Source organism: Lemur catta, chromosome 10 (assembly GCF_020740605.2).
Source record: "Lemur catta isolate mLemCat1 chromosome 10, mLemCat1.pri, whole genome shotgun sequence".
Classification (NCBI taxonomy): Eukaryota; Metazoa; Chordata; class Mammalia; order Primates; family Lemuridae; genus Lemur; species Lemur catta.
This window is the reverse complement of record NC_059137.1, coordinates 32,162,436-32,175,445: the sequence shown is the minus strand read 5'-3', so window position 1 is coordinate 32,175,445 and position 13,010 is coordinate 32,162,436. Positions and strand designations below refer to the sequence as shown.

General features: G+C 39.0%; 1 long non-coding RNA gene across 2 annotated transcripts in view; it reads right to left on the bottom strand.

The window, feature by feature from the left end:
* The window catches only part of LOC123646314, a 128,536-nt gene that overhangs the window by 11,363 nt on the left and 104,163 nt on the right, over positions 1–13,010 (bottom strand). For both annotated transcript variants that reach the window (XR_006737867.1, XR_006737868.1), the window contains one exon: positions 1,048–1,217. This is a non-coding gene — a long non-coding RNA (uncharacterized LOC123646314). The remainder of the gene's footprint in view (positions 1–1,047; positions 1,218–13,010) is intronic.

Here is a 13,010-nt window from a genome sequence, read left to right as displayed (position 1 = left end):
TTTACCAGGACCAAGGAGCCCAATCACAGTTACATCTCCAAGGGCTGGGAACCATCCTTCCTGGGTCATTTGGACGCTGCTGCTCAGCCTGTGATCCCCATGTTACTAAGCTTTGGAACAGGTTCTATTTATTTCCTCCATCCTGTTCTGAACCTACTAAAGAAATCTCTGATGCACAGACAAGGCCATCAAAACCTCTCTTCTCCATGAGTCCTAGAAAATGCCAAAGCTCTGGAAATATGTGCCTATTTTTCCTTAAATCCCTGAAGGCTCAAACAGCTCTATCTCTTCAACTGCAAATTCTGTCTGATACCTAAACTTCATTTTTAAATATTCTGTTGCTGTTTCCATAATTCAACAAATCTGCAAATACTGACTCCAAAAAATATCCTTTATCTATATAATCCATGAATCAAGCCTCTAGAAGATTTCCTAACCCATTGGGTATTCCTGCTTCTGTGGATGGAAAGAAAAAGCACAATGGTTTGGTGAGTTGGCCAAGTCCAGAAAAATCAGTGCATATCACATCAGGAACCTAAGGAGCTAGTAGAAAATTCACCACTGCTTTGCTCAGAGAAAATTTAAGAAACAATCAACTAAATGCTGATGTTTTACTCAGTAGCAATAAATAGAATAACCGTGTTTCTTTGGATCCCTTACATGTAAGAGACCAAGAATCAACATGGAGACAGAAAATGGATAGGATGGTCAAATCCCAAGAAAGTTGTGATAGTCTCAGAGTATGCCTCTATGAGCCTGAACCCTCTGGCATGATCTAACATCTAACAGTTACAAAACTCAGATCGAGTATCATTGGATAAGCAGGACCTTTGCCCACAGAAAAGCATGCTCAAATGCACAAGGTTGATTGATAAATAATACCTAGAGAATGATACCAACTAAAGTGTTTATTCTAAAACAGATCTGAAATGGTTTAATATTGAAAATATCTACCATCTAAACACAGTTCTCTATGTAGACAGACATAGCACTGTTAAAGGGAAGAAATAAAATCCATTAGTGAAATTAAGCAAGAGGAATCCTTACCAGTCTTTGCCATGTTCAAGCTCACAGCTCTGGCCACTTGCCGTGGCATGATGGATGAAGCTTATAATGGAAGAATTATATCCACCAACAGGCATTATATTCATGAGCTTGATGCAAGGGCAACTTTCTTCACTTGGAAAATTGAATTTGCTGAATTAACAGCCACCAGCCTGTTGGAAGGGTAGTGTAGAAGGGCATTACTCATGAGAATAAATATGACATAATAACAACTAATGGCTCTACAAATGGTATAGAAGCAGATTTTCTTTTTTAATTCACCTTTCCCTGCTAATGAAACTGAACACAATATGCATTGTTTCTTGTTAACACCAGTGGTATTGAGTTTTGGCCATATGTGGAAAGACTAATATTTATAAATAATTTTGAATGAGCTATGGCATCACTTGATAATTACATTTTGAAAACTGAGTTTATACTAACATGGGATAAGCATGATATCCAAAGAGATGCCTTAGGTAAATGTACAACCCAGAAGCTCAGTATTCACATTTCCTCACTCAAAATCACTATGAGGCAAAAAAAAAATCCCATTGATGCTCTTGAAATCAATAACAGAAGTTATACATAAACAGTGCTTATTATACATAGGAGTTTAATAGATGATAAAGAAAGATCACAAATCAGTGCAGAAGGGAAGTAATATACAATAAACAATGCTGTGATAAATTTGTACTATATCTGCAAATAATAAACAGATTTCAAATGGATAACAGTTACATATAAAAATCAAACTTTGTAATGTGTATAGGAAAATATAAAGAATTATATTATGTGCAATGGAACAAAAGTCATGGAAGTCATTCTAAAAGGCATGGAAGATTTTTTTAAGGTAAAATATTGATACATCTAACTATGTAACCTATTAAAGTTCTATTTGCCCTAAAAATGCAAAGTCAAAAATTAAAAGGCAAATATAAAAGGGAAAAATTACAGCAAATCTCACTGACATAGAGTCAATATATCCAGAGAATGCAGATTAGTAAGAAAAATCCTAAAATTTCAGTAAACAAGTTATAAATGACATAAGTAGATAATTCACAAAAGGAGAAATGCAAACAGCTAGCAAATATATTGGAAAGTGTTAAATGACACTTATGATCAAAAAATAAAAATTTGAATAAATTTTTTTGCCTAATTAGCAATAATTTTTTAAAAGGATAGTCAATTCTATTTCACCCCTACCAGATTTATTAGAAATGAAACAGAGGAAATGAGACTTGTTGATCATAAGGAAAAAATACGTAAGGATTCCCTCTGGCAAAAGGAGAAATGCCATAGGGAATTAATTACCTTCTCTCCTACTCCTAACAGCACTGATGTCAGAAGTCCTGGTTTGTTTCAATGTACAATCCCAGGTCATCCACCCTCTTAAACATGTTCTGGACCTTACCTTTCAAATCCATAACTATCAAGATTTATCCTTGCCATCCTATACCTAGTTTTCAGTCACTGATACTCTTTGACCTTAATCCTTGATCTTGTATCTCTCAGTCTTTTAGGTGGAGTCCCTAACCTCTGCTGTCTGTCCTGAACTTGACTCCTTTTTCTGCTTCCATGATATATGCTCCTTCTATGTAGTAAAATGCCCAGTCTTGGCCTCCCCTGCCCAGTTTGATATGTTCCTATTCAAATGGTAGTATGGCATTATTCCATAGAGATAACAAAAGTAGCTAAACGTATTGCATCCTCTCTATAACCCAGGCATCATGTTAAAAGCTTTACATACATTATTCAACTAAGTCCTCATAACCCTCTGAAATGAGTAGGTACTATTATTTTTATTTTACGTACGAGGAATACGTTAAGTGACTTGCCCAACTTCACACAGCTGCTGATTCCAGCTCAAGTTGATTTGACTCCAAAGTATTCCCTACTGCCTCCCTGGGCACCAGGGGCTTTGATTACAGAGAACACATCTGAAGGCCATGATTTGACTTACAGAATAAATCTCTATTATAATAAACCACATAAATATAAAGTCCTAGTATATTTATAGCATCTAGCTAGGGAAATTAAATATTTCCTGGGAAATAAGTCAGTACTAACATAAACAGAGCCTTATATTATTTTTTTAATAAACCATCATTTTCTATGGCTTTTCTAGGAATAGGAATTGACAGATTAAAACAAAAACAAACAAAAAATGTCATACCATCTTATAACACTCAAAGACCATTGGTGGATAGGAGAACGTAGTCAAATATAAAACCAGATTTTAGCATGCCAGGATATTGAGTGGAGCTTTTCCCATGGCCCCAGAACTGGCACAAGAGTCTATAGATGAAATCTACAGGCACTAAGTCTCCATATCTAAAGGAACACATATGTTCCCTCAGGGCTTATTGGTAGGCAAACCAACCCTATCATTGATAGCCATCAACCCAAGCCATATAGTCCACATAAGAAGCCCAGGGAAGAAGAAGAAAGTGATCAGAATCCCCAGCCTTGCAGAGAGTACAGTGTTTACAGTGGAGAAATCTTTTATCCCCTATCCCACAAAGCCAAGTTTGTTGGGAGCATGGGGGATGTGCTGCTCCAAGAGAATGCCTTGCAGAGTTGGGGGTGGCTAGTAGACAGGGAGACCACTGGCATCTCACTGCCCAGTGAGGCAAGCAGAATGGAGCCTGGTGAGAGAGTTCTAGGGAAACCTTGGCCTGAAGATGGGGTGTACACTTGGACACAGAGACATGCGCCTACTTTTCACTGTAGATTTCCAAAAGAGGCTTATTGGGGTAGCCTTGCAGCAGCACATCAAGGAAGGAATATAGAGTCATAATCCTGGAAAGAAAGTGGCATGTGGCATCTCCACCCTGGCTTCATGACTGAATGTATGGAAGAAAATCTCAGTGGTTTCCATCAGTCCACAGAAAGAACTACAGAGCAGAGGAGAAATGCAGGGACACAAAGGGCTACCTAGACAGCCAGGACAAATGAGTTGACACCCTATCAGAGAGGGGACTGGAGGTATGAACCATGATAGAGTTGTCCCTCTCTAAGGAAGCCCTTATTGACAGAGGGGGCCAGGTTGACCTGAACAATAAACCATCCTATGGAGATCATTATTACATCAGCAGAGGCCACCAGAAGCAGATAGAACCAGAGTGACCAGAGTAAGACTAAGGGCACCTTCCCCATGCTGGCAGATGGCTAAGTAAGACTATTGTTACCTCTTCTATCCAAGCACCCCCCTGCCCCAATCCTGGATGATCTCCATGTACGGAGAGAAGGGAAGGAGAATTATCTTCAGTGTAGTCCCTCTCCCTCCCTCTGATCCCTCTAATCCACTTTTTGGGTCCTTTGAGCAATGGATTAATGGAAGAGTTTTAAATTGGATATGAGATTGGAATTTTAGACTATACTGGATTGAGCTTTAGTCATCAAAAATGATCAGGATGTCAGTGGTTGCTAAGGGTTAGGGAGGAGGGAGGGATGAACAGGTAGAACACAGAGGGGTTTTAGAGCAGTGAAACTACTCCATAGGATGCTATATTGATAGGTAAAATGTCATTTTATATTTTTCCAAACCCACAGAACGTATAACACCAAGAAACCTTAATGTAAACTATGGACTTTTGGTGATGATGTGTCAATGTAGGTTCATCAGTTATAATAAATGTACCAGTCTGGTGGGGGATGTTGATAATAGGGGAGGCTGTACATGGTTGGGGGGACAAAAAAATAAAGTCTTTTTAAAAAGTGCTTGGCACATGCTTGGCACTCAATATTTGTAAAATGAACCAATGAATGGGTGTCTTTTATGCAAAAAATTAATCAAAAACAATAGTTTTATTAGTTTTAATAAAGTACTATAAACATTTTTTAAAAAAGAAATGAACTATTGATATACACAACTACAAAAATTGATCTCAAAATCATTATAGTGAATGAGAGAAGCCACATTTTAAAAAGAGTACATGTTGTATGATTCAATTTCTACAAAATTCTAGAAATGCAAACTACAGTGACAGAAAGCATATCTGTGGTCTGGGGAAAGGGTTGGAAGGAAGAATGGATTACAAAAGAGCACCAGAAAACTTTTGGGGGGTGATGGAAATATTCATTATCTTGATTGTAGTGCTGGTTTCACAGCTGTATGCCTATTCAAAATGCATCAAGATGTATCCTTTAAATATGTGCAGTTTATTGTGTGTTGATTGTACCTCGAAAGTAAAAAAAAAAATTAAATGATCAAAATGTTTTGGTACCTATTTAAGATGCCATTAAAAGAAAGGAAAAGAAGATTCGACAAATTTTAGTAGACAGAAGTGATGGAGAAAAAATAATTAAGTCCTTAATATATTCCAACTAAGTTGTCAATAGATAGGTTACATTATAATGCACTATGGTGGGAGGATTCTTTTCAGAACCTTATCAAAAGTAACCCATTTTAGAGGACAATGTGCGTGGACAGTGGAGGTACACTCTAGTTTTCTAATCTTGTTTAAAAAAAAATCACTTAATACAATTTCCTTTCCATGACATTCTATCACTAGAAATCGGAATACCACAAGTTAAAAAATGAAATAAAATCAAAGAAATATCACATTTATGCATGACAGATAAACCTAAGTTGGGACCTACAGCCCCCTTCCTTGTGAGTCATCTTAATACTGCAGAAAGCTGTGACCCGGTGTTTCCAGGAGAACCAGCCATACTGCTCTGCTGTGCAGATGAGTCATGAGAAACCTGGCCAACCATGCTTGACAGCCTCAAACTACCTCCCATGGCGCTGGCCATTTTCTTTCTGCTCATCCTTATTCTTTTTTGTTGTTGTTTATATTTATTTCCAGAATTCATCCTTATTCAAATTAGGAATTAGTATGACAAGAATATCCCACCTGCTACCCAAAGAAAAGGACAATAAGACTTTCAAAAATCACTTTAACTACAAAGTGATTCAACTATGTTTCCTACTTATAAAAGTAAAATGGATTTTTTTTTCCTCCACTAGAAAACGGTCCAGATTCTCAACAGTCCCCAGTCTCAGTTTGATACCATAATTGCCATAAATAAATTTCTTACGCACTAAAACCAGTTTTGCCCTTTTCCCAGGAGGCTTTTGTAAAGCTCAACATAAATTCAGCTATCTCATATGATGCAATTGTGATTTAGGAAAAGCAAAGACCATCATCAATACACAGTTTCATCCTCCCACACCAACAGCCCAATCTAACTGCCGCCAAGTCCCCAAACCCTGAAACTCCCACCCACAAGCTGCCAAACCCTCTGGTGGCCCTATCACTGGCAGATGCTACGATGCTCTGTCAGTAAAAGGTTTGTGAGAAACTGAAAAGTGTACAAAATCAAACAGAATGCAAAGACATTTTTACTGAATTTAGTATTTTGGGATTCTAGAATACTTAATGCTTAAGAATTGAGAGATTTGAGGATCTATAGCCCTGTGTTTCTCTGTTTGGCCAACTACAAAATAGTTACTACCTGTTTACCCCAAAAGGAATCAGAAAGGGCAGTTTGTGAAGACTTTGAACTTGCCCCATGAAAAGCATCATAGACATAGACTCTGTAAATATAAAATATCTCAATCACTGGGAGGCTTGTGTTTGCCATGGTCATTACTCCCACATTTAAGCAATACGATGAATGCTCACAAGTGGAGCAAAGTCATTCTGCTAAGGGGAAAACCATATTCCATCGTCATCACATGCACTAGATTGATCTGTGCCCAAGATGTTGACTTAGTGACATAGCGAGCTGAAATGCTATAACCGCAGCTAAAGAACTTACTAAGGTCCTTCACCAAGTTGTATAATTTTTATTTCCATCTGGAAAGCGACCGACCCCTAACTTTACATATGGGAAAACTGAGGACCAGGAATTTTAAAGAGTTACCCATGTCAAACAACTCAGATAGCAAAATGACTAAAATCCACACCTCTTAATTCCTAACCCTGTGCTCTCTCCATCTCCTTTCACTGCCCCCAGCCTAATACAAACCCACTGTTTCCGCATACACTTTCCCTATCCAAGTCTCACCTCTAGCTACTACCCACACACCCCAAATCACCAAAACTGCTTCTCTGACTGCTTGAACTGAGTGTACCTCTCTTTTCCTGATTCTTAATGCAATCTCTCCTGGTACAGCACTTCCTTCTCCCTAAACCTTGCCCCTTGAACCTCAGGCTTCTTATCCTTCCCAGCCACTATCCCCTGCCTCGGATTTTACTCCACTCAGCCCCAGGACACTTTTCTCTGATTCCTGAGCCTCAAGCCTCCCTCAGTCAATTCTTACCCTGAAACCTTATACACTGCAGTATTAAACTATTTTTCTATTTCATCAGTCTTATGTTAGTATTCTGATGTGCTATAACAAATAATTACAAATCTAGTAGCTCAAAACAACATAAATACATTATTTTATAGTTCTATAGGTCAGAAACCCAATATGGGTCTAAAATCAAGGTGTCAGCAGGGCTGCATTCCCTTCTGGAAGCTTTGGAGAGATTCATTGACTTGACTTTTCTAGTGTCCAGAAGCCACCCACATTCTTTGATACATAACCCCTTTCTCCACCTTCAAAGCCAGCAGGACAAGCTCCTCTCCTGCTCTGTCACCACATCTCTGACTCTCCTCTTCTGCCTCCCTCTTCTACTTTTAAAGCTCCTTGTGATTACATTGGGCCCACCAGAATAACTCAGGGTAATCTTCCCATTTTAAGGTCAGCTGATTGGCAACCTTAATTCCCCCTTGCCATGTAAGCTAATACAGTCACAGGTTCTGGGGAAGAGGACGTGGACATCTTTGGGGGGCTGTTATTCTGCCTATCACAAGCATTACCTCTCAATCTTCCCTCTTCCTTTCAGCACCCTCTCCTTGTCCCTTCTCTCTCTCTCTCTCTCTCTCTCTCTCACACACACACACACACACACACACACACACACCCCAATCTAGAGAAGAATGGATTCTGGATTGACTGAATCCTCAAATGAGCACTGGGGCCCATCTTGTCCCATCCACTCTCCTCAGAGGTCTGAGAGGGCCACTGGCCATGCTAGTCCATGTCCCTCTATCTGCATGAGCTTCCCAGGGCCAGGGAGGGCTGAGGGGCCTAAAGTAGAGAAGAGAAAGGTGGGATATGGTGTGGAATCCAAGAACCCAGAAAGACCAGCACACACAGGGCTACTGCTAAGGCTGGCCTTGGTACTGATCAAACGCAACATAAACACACAGGCCACTGAATGTGTGTCTGTTGAGCCTCCAATAGGAAATTCCTTGGGAACAAACTTTATAGTCAAAATTATGAAAATTCATTGCATTGTCAGGTAATCTACATTTTGTTTAAGGGAAAAAAGCCCCAACTCTGACGGTCGTGGAAAATGTTATGGAATCAGCCCTAGAGAATCCTATTAACCACCTTGAAAGAATTACTTTTTTCCTTTTTACTTTGAAGCAATTAAAGATTCACAAAGTTGCAAAGATAGACCAGAGAGAGAGGTCCCTGACAGCCTTCACACAGTTCACCAATGGTTGCATCTTACGTAACTAAAGTACGATATTAAAATTAGGAAATTGACATTTGCACATGTTTGATATAGCTCTATGCCATAAGACTTATCTAAAAATATAACTAAACAATTGTATATATCTACATCCACCACTCAAGTGGAATCCTACAAAGATGGTAGCAACATTTTATGCAACTTGTGGACTCACCTTCTACCAACAGGTCTGCATTGGGTGGCTTTTAAGGATCTGCACAACCCTAAGGTCAAGTACACAGTAAAGCAGAGATCACTTGACAAGAACCTACACCAGCAATGTGAAACCACCACAGACTTCCCCTACCCTGCCAGGAGCTCTCAGTCCTCATGGCACACCTGCTGGAATGAGGAAATGCTCTTTAAACATTTTCATATGGTTTTCCTCAATATATGGGAACTGTCCTCAAACATCAAAGAGGCCAGCCATCTCAGAGAAGACAGATAAGAGAGCCAACTGAAAAATCATCTCAGGGCTTCATTTCTCTCTATCCTAGGCAAGAACTGAAGAAAAATCCCCTGAATCAGCCCCACAAAGTATACGAAGTATTACAGAATGTTAGACCCACAATGACCCTTAGAGACTTTCTAGTTTGGTCTAATCCTTTTATTTATAGATGAGGAAACTGAAACCTAAGAAGTATAGGAAGGACTGCTTGGTCACACCTAGCTAATGGCTGTTCCAGTATTAAAACCTGAGTCTTCTAACTCTCAAACTGGCATATTTTCTAGTGTCTACATTATCTACCTTCAAGTGTATGCTCCTGAAATTTTAACATGATTTTTGTTGAGATTTCAGAAACATACATTTAAAGGTAGGTGAGAGAGAGGGAATAACACAATCAGATGCACAATGTCATATGGAATAAACTTGAGTGGGGCAGAAATTGATGGGAGACTGGTAAACAGCCTATTGGAATATACCAAGGAATATACAGCATGGTGGCTTCAACTCAAGTGATGGTGATAAAATTGGAAGCAAGAGAAAGGACTCAAGATATATTTTGTAAGTAGAATCAGAATCAGCTGACCTGTCAACTGGACCGTCAGTTACAAATTTCTGAATCATGCAGGGAGGACTAAGCATCCAGACTATGACAATGAAACCGACCAAGGGTGAGTAACCTGTGTGGGCGTTATATCTGAAAATTCACCCTCATTTTCATTGTCATTATTAGGACCCACCAACAGCTACTTAGTTCAGACTTTCCCACTTGTCTTGGCAAATAACACCTACTTCTTTCACACATTTATAGACCCAGCTGCCCCCATGCACTTAGACAGCTTCCTGCCTAAGAAACTGCCACACAAACTGTGTCTCAGGATCAGGTTCAACTGTGCACTTGGGGTTGGGGTACTGACCCCATTCTCTTTTTTCTCTACCACTATAAAGTAAATGAACAAGGCTGACTTTTCCCTATGGGAAGACCCAAACTAAGCCTGTCCCTGTATCAGCTCTGCCTCATCTGTCTGCAAGATCTACCTGCAGCTCAGGTGTAGTGGCACATTAAGAGCTTCTTACCCTGTGTGCCCAGAAAAGCCAAGTAGCAGAAGCCATGCCACTGGTGTGAACATCTGATGAAACCTGAGTCATCTAAGCATTCAGCATAGGGCTGGTTCATGGATCCACCCCTTCTACCCACGATCCTCCAATTCCCTAAAAGAGCTGGAATCTAGCCCCAAAAACCACCCAGTCAGCCAGGGGGACCTGACCTCTTGTCTAATGTCTCCTACGCTGCTCCCAGGCTGGCCACCCAGACACACATCCGCCCTCAAGAACAACTGCTAACCTGACAACATGTTGCTGCTCTTTACATGCTTGCCTCGAGTTGGATGCTGGACCAGATGACACTTGTCTTTGCCCAGTTCCCCCAGGCTTAGTTTGGGTCTTCCCATAGGGAAAAGTCAGCCTTGTTTGTTTACCTTATAGTGGTAGAGAGAAAAGAGAATGGGTAACTCTCAAGCACTGCTAACTGAAATGTAAATTCACGCAGCCACTCTGAAGAGAATTTTGGCAAAATCCCGAAAAGTTGAAAGATGCATGTATCCTATGATCCTGCTCCTAGGTACATGCCCCAGAGTAACGAATGAAATGGCCACCAAAAAAATAAATAAATAAATACAAGATTGTTCATAGTCCCTGTATTTTCAATAGCAGAACACTGTAAATGACCCAAATGTTCAACAAAATAATGGATAAACAAACTGTGGTATAGTTATAAAATGGAATATTACCCAGAAAATTTTCAAAACTTACTAATATACACAACCATTTGAATGGCTCTCAGAAATATTTTGTTGAGCAAAAAACATAAGACCCAAAAGGTGCGTACTGTATGATTCCATTTAAGAACAGGCAAAAGCTAATCTAAACTAGGTCAAAATAGGGGTTACATAGTGGGATATGCGGAGTGGGGCTACTGACTGGAATGGGACATGAGGGAACTTTCTGGGGTGGTGACAATATTCTATATTTTTATCTGGCTGGTGGTCACATGGTCTTACATACATGTGAAAAGTCATCAAATTATACACTTATAATTTACGTGTTTTACTGTATCTGAATTATACCTCAAAAGGTATACAAATAAAAATAACATCAATACGTTTTCAACATAAAATGTTTTAAATAGAGATAAGCAAATGAAGTAAATAAAATCATTCTCTTCCTACCACTCAGATATAACTACTGTTTGCTTTTGGTAGTCATGTGTTTCTTTAAATGTATAAACCATAGTGCTTTTTAAATCACTTCTTTTGTATTGAACATATTTATCATTTAATTGTTTTTATAAGAAATGATCTTCAAACTTTTTAGCCTCAGAAACCTTTCCTGAAACAAAATTTTATGTGAGGGCCCAATATGCCAATATTGTTCTGGTTAAAGCACATTGAGGAAACCATGCCTTCCTGCTCGTCCTAGTCTCTGTCCTGCTCTGGCAGCCTCTGAGCCACCTTAATTGTACCCCAGAAGTCTGGAAATCACTGTCTTGGTTTCACTGTTAATGACTTCGTTCCAGGTCATGAACAATCCACAATTTATTTAATTGACGGCACCAACATCAACACCTGAGTATTCACAGCCTCTTTTTTTTTCCACCCAAAAAGGAAACCCTGCAGTTGTCTGATGAGAACTGACCCCATTCACCCAGCCCACCCCAAATTTGCCTCAGAAAAGATTATTTTGTCCAATCCAGTAACAAGGGCTATTTAAGGTAGACAAGGGTGAGGAGCCAGTAAGATTTGAGGGGTTTTATCCTGGAAAGGGAGAGAATTAGCAACTGGAAAGCAGATCCAGAAAGCAGAAAGTTGATGAGGAAGAAGATAAATCTGGGTCCAAGAAAGAATTTGAAGGAAATTTTGGACAAAGAGGTAATGGAGAGAATTGGAAGCAGCTGCTGAGAATAGGAAAGATATTGGGAGTTAGAGGAATTTGACATTGTGAAGAGCAGTTGGAGAAGGAAAGCTCCAAAATGCTTTTCCTCTTTTTTTCATCCAAAATCAGTTCTTCTTTATTGATTTACGAAGAAGCACATTTTGCATCATTGCTTGAATCTACTAGTATTCCCATAATTGAAGTTTTTATTTTATTTTTAATTGACAAGTACTAATTATGTATATTTATAGGATAGGAATATATATTTTGATCTATGTTTACACTGTGGAAGGATTAATTCAAGCGAATTAATAAATCCCTCATCTCACATACTTAACATTTTGTGCTGAAAACATTTAAAATCTACTCTTTTAGCAATATTGAAATATATAAGGTGCTATTATTTATTATAGTCACCATTCAGTGTAACAGGTCACTAAAGCTTATTCCTCCTGTCTAACTAAAATGTCATACCCTTTGATCAACATCTCCCCTTTCCCCATACATCTCCCTCTCCCAGGCTTCTGGTAACCAACATTCTACTCTCCTATGAATTCACCTTTTTTAGATTCTACATATAAATGAGATCATACAGTATTTTGTTCTCTGTGACTGGCTTATTTCACTTAGCATACTGTCCTCCAGGTTCATTCATGTTATCACAAAAGGCGGAATTTTCTTCTTTTGGGGGGCTGAGCAGTATTCCATTGCATATACATACAGTACCATATTTTCATTATCCATTCGTCTGGATGATGAACACCTAGGTTGCTTCCATATCTTAGCTATTGTGAATAATGCTGCAACAAACATTGGAGTGCAGATATCTCTTCAGCACACTGATTTCAATTCCTTTGGATATATACCCAGAAGTGGAATTGCTGGATCATATGGTATTTCTATTTTTAGTTTTTGAGGAACCTCCATACGTTTTCCATAATAGCTGTATAAATCTATGTTTCTACCACCTGTACACAAAGGTTCCCTTTTCTCCACATTCTCACCAACACTTATCTTTCATCTTTTTGATAATAGCCATTCTAACAAGTGTGAAGTTATATTTCATTGTG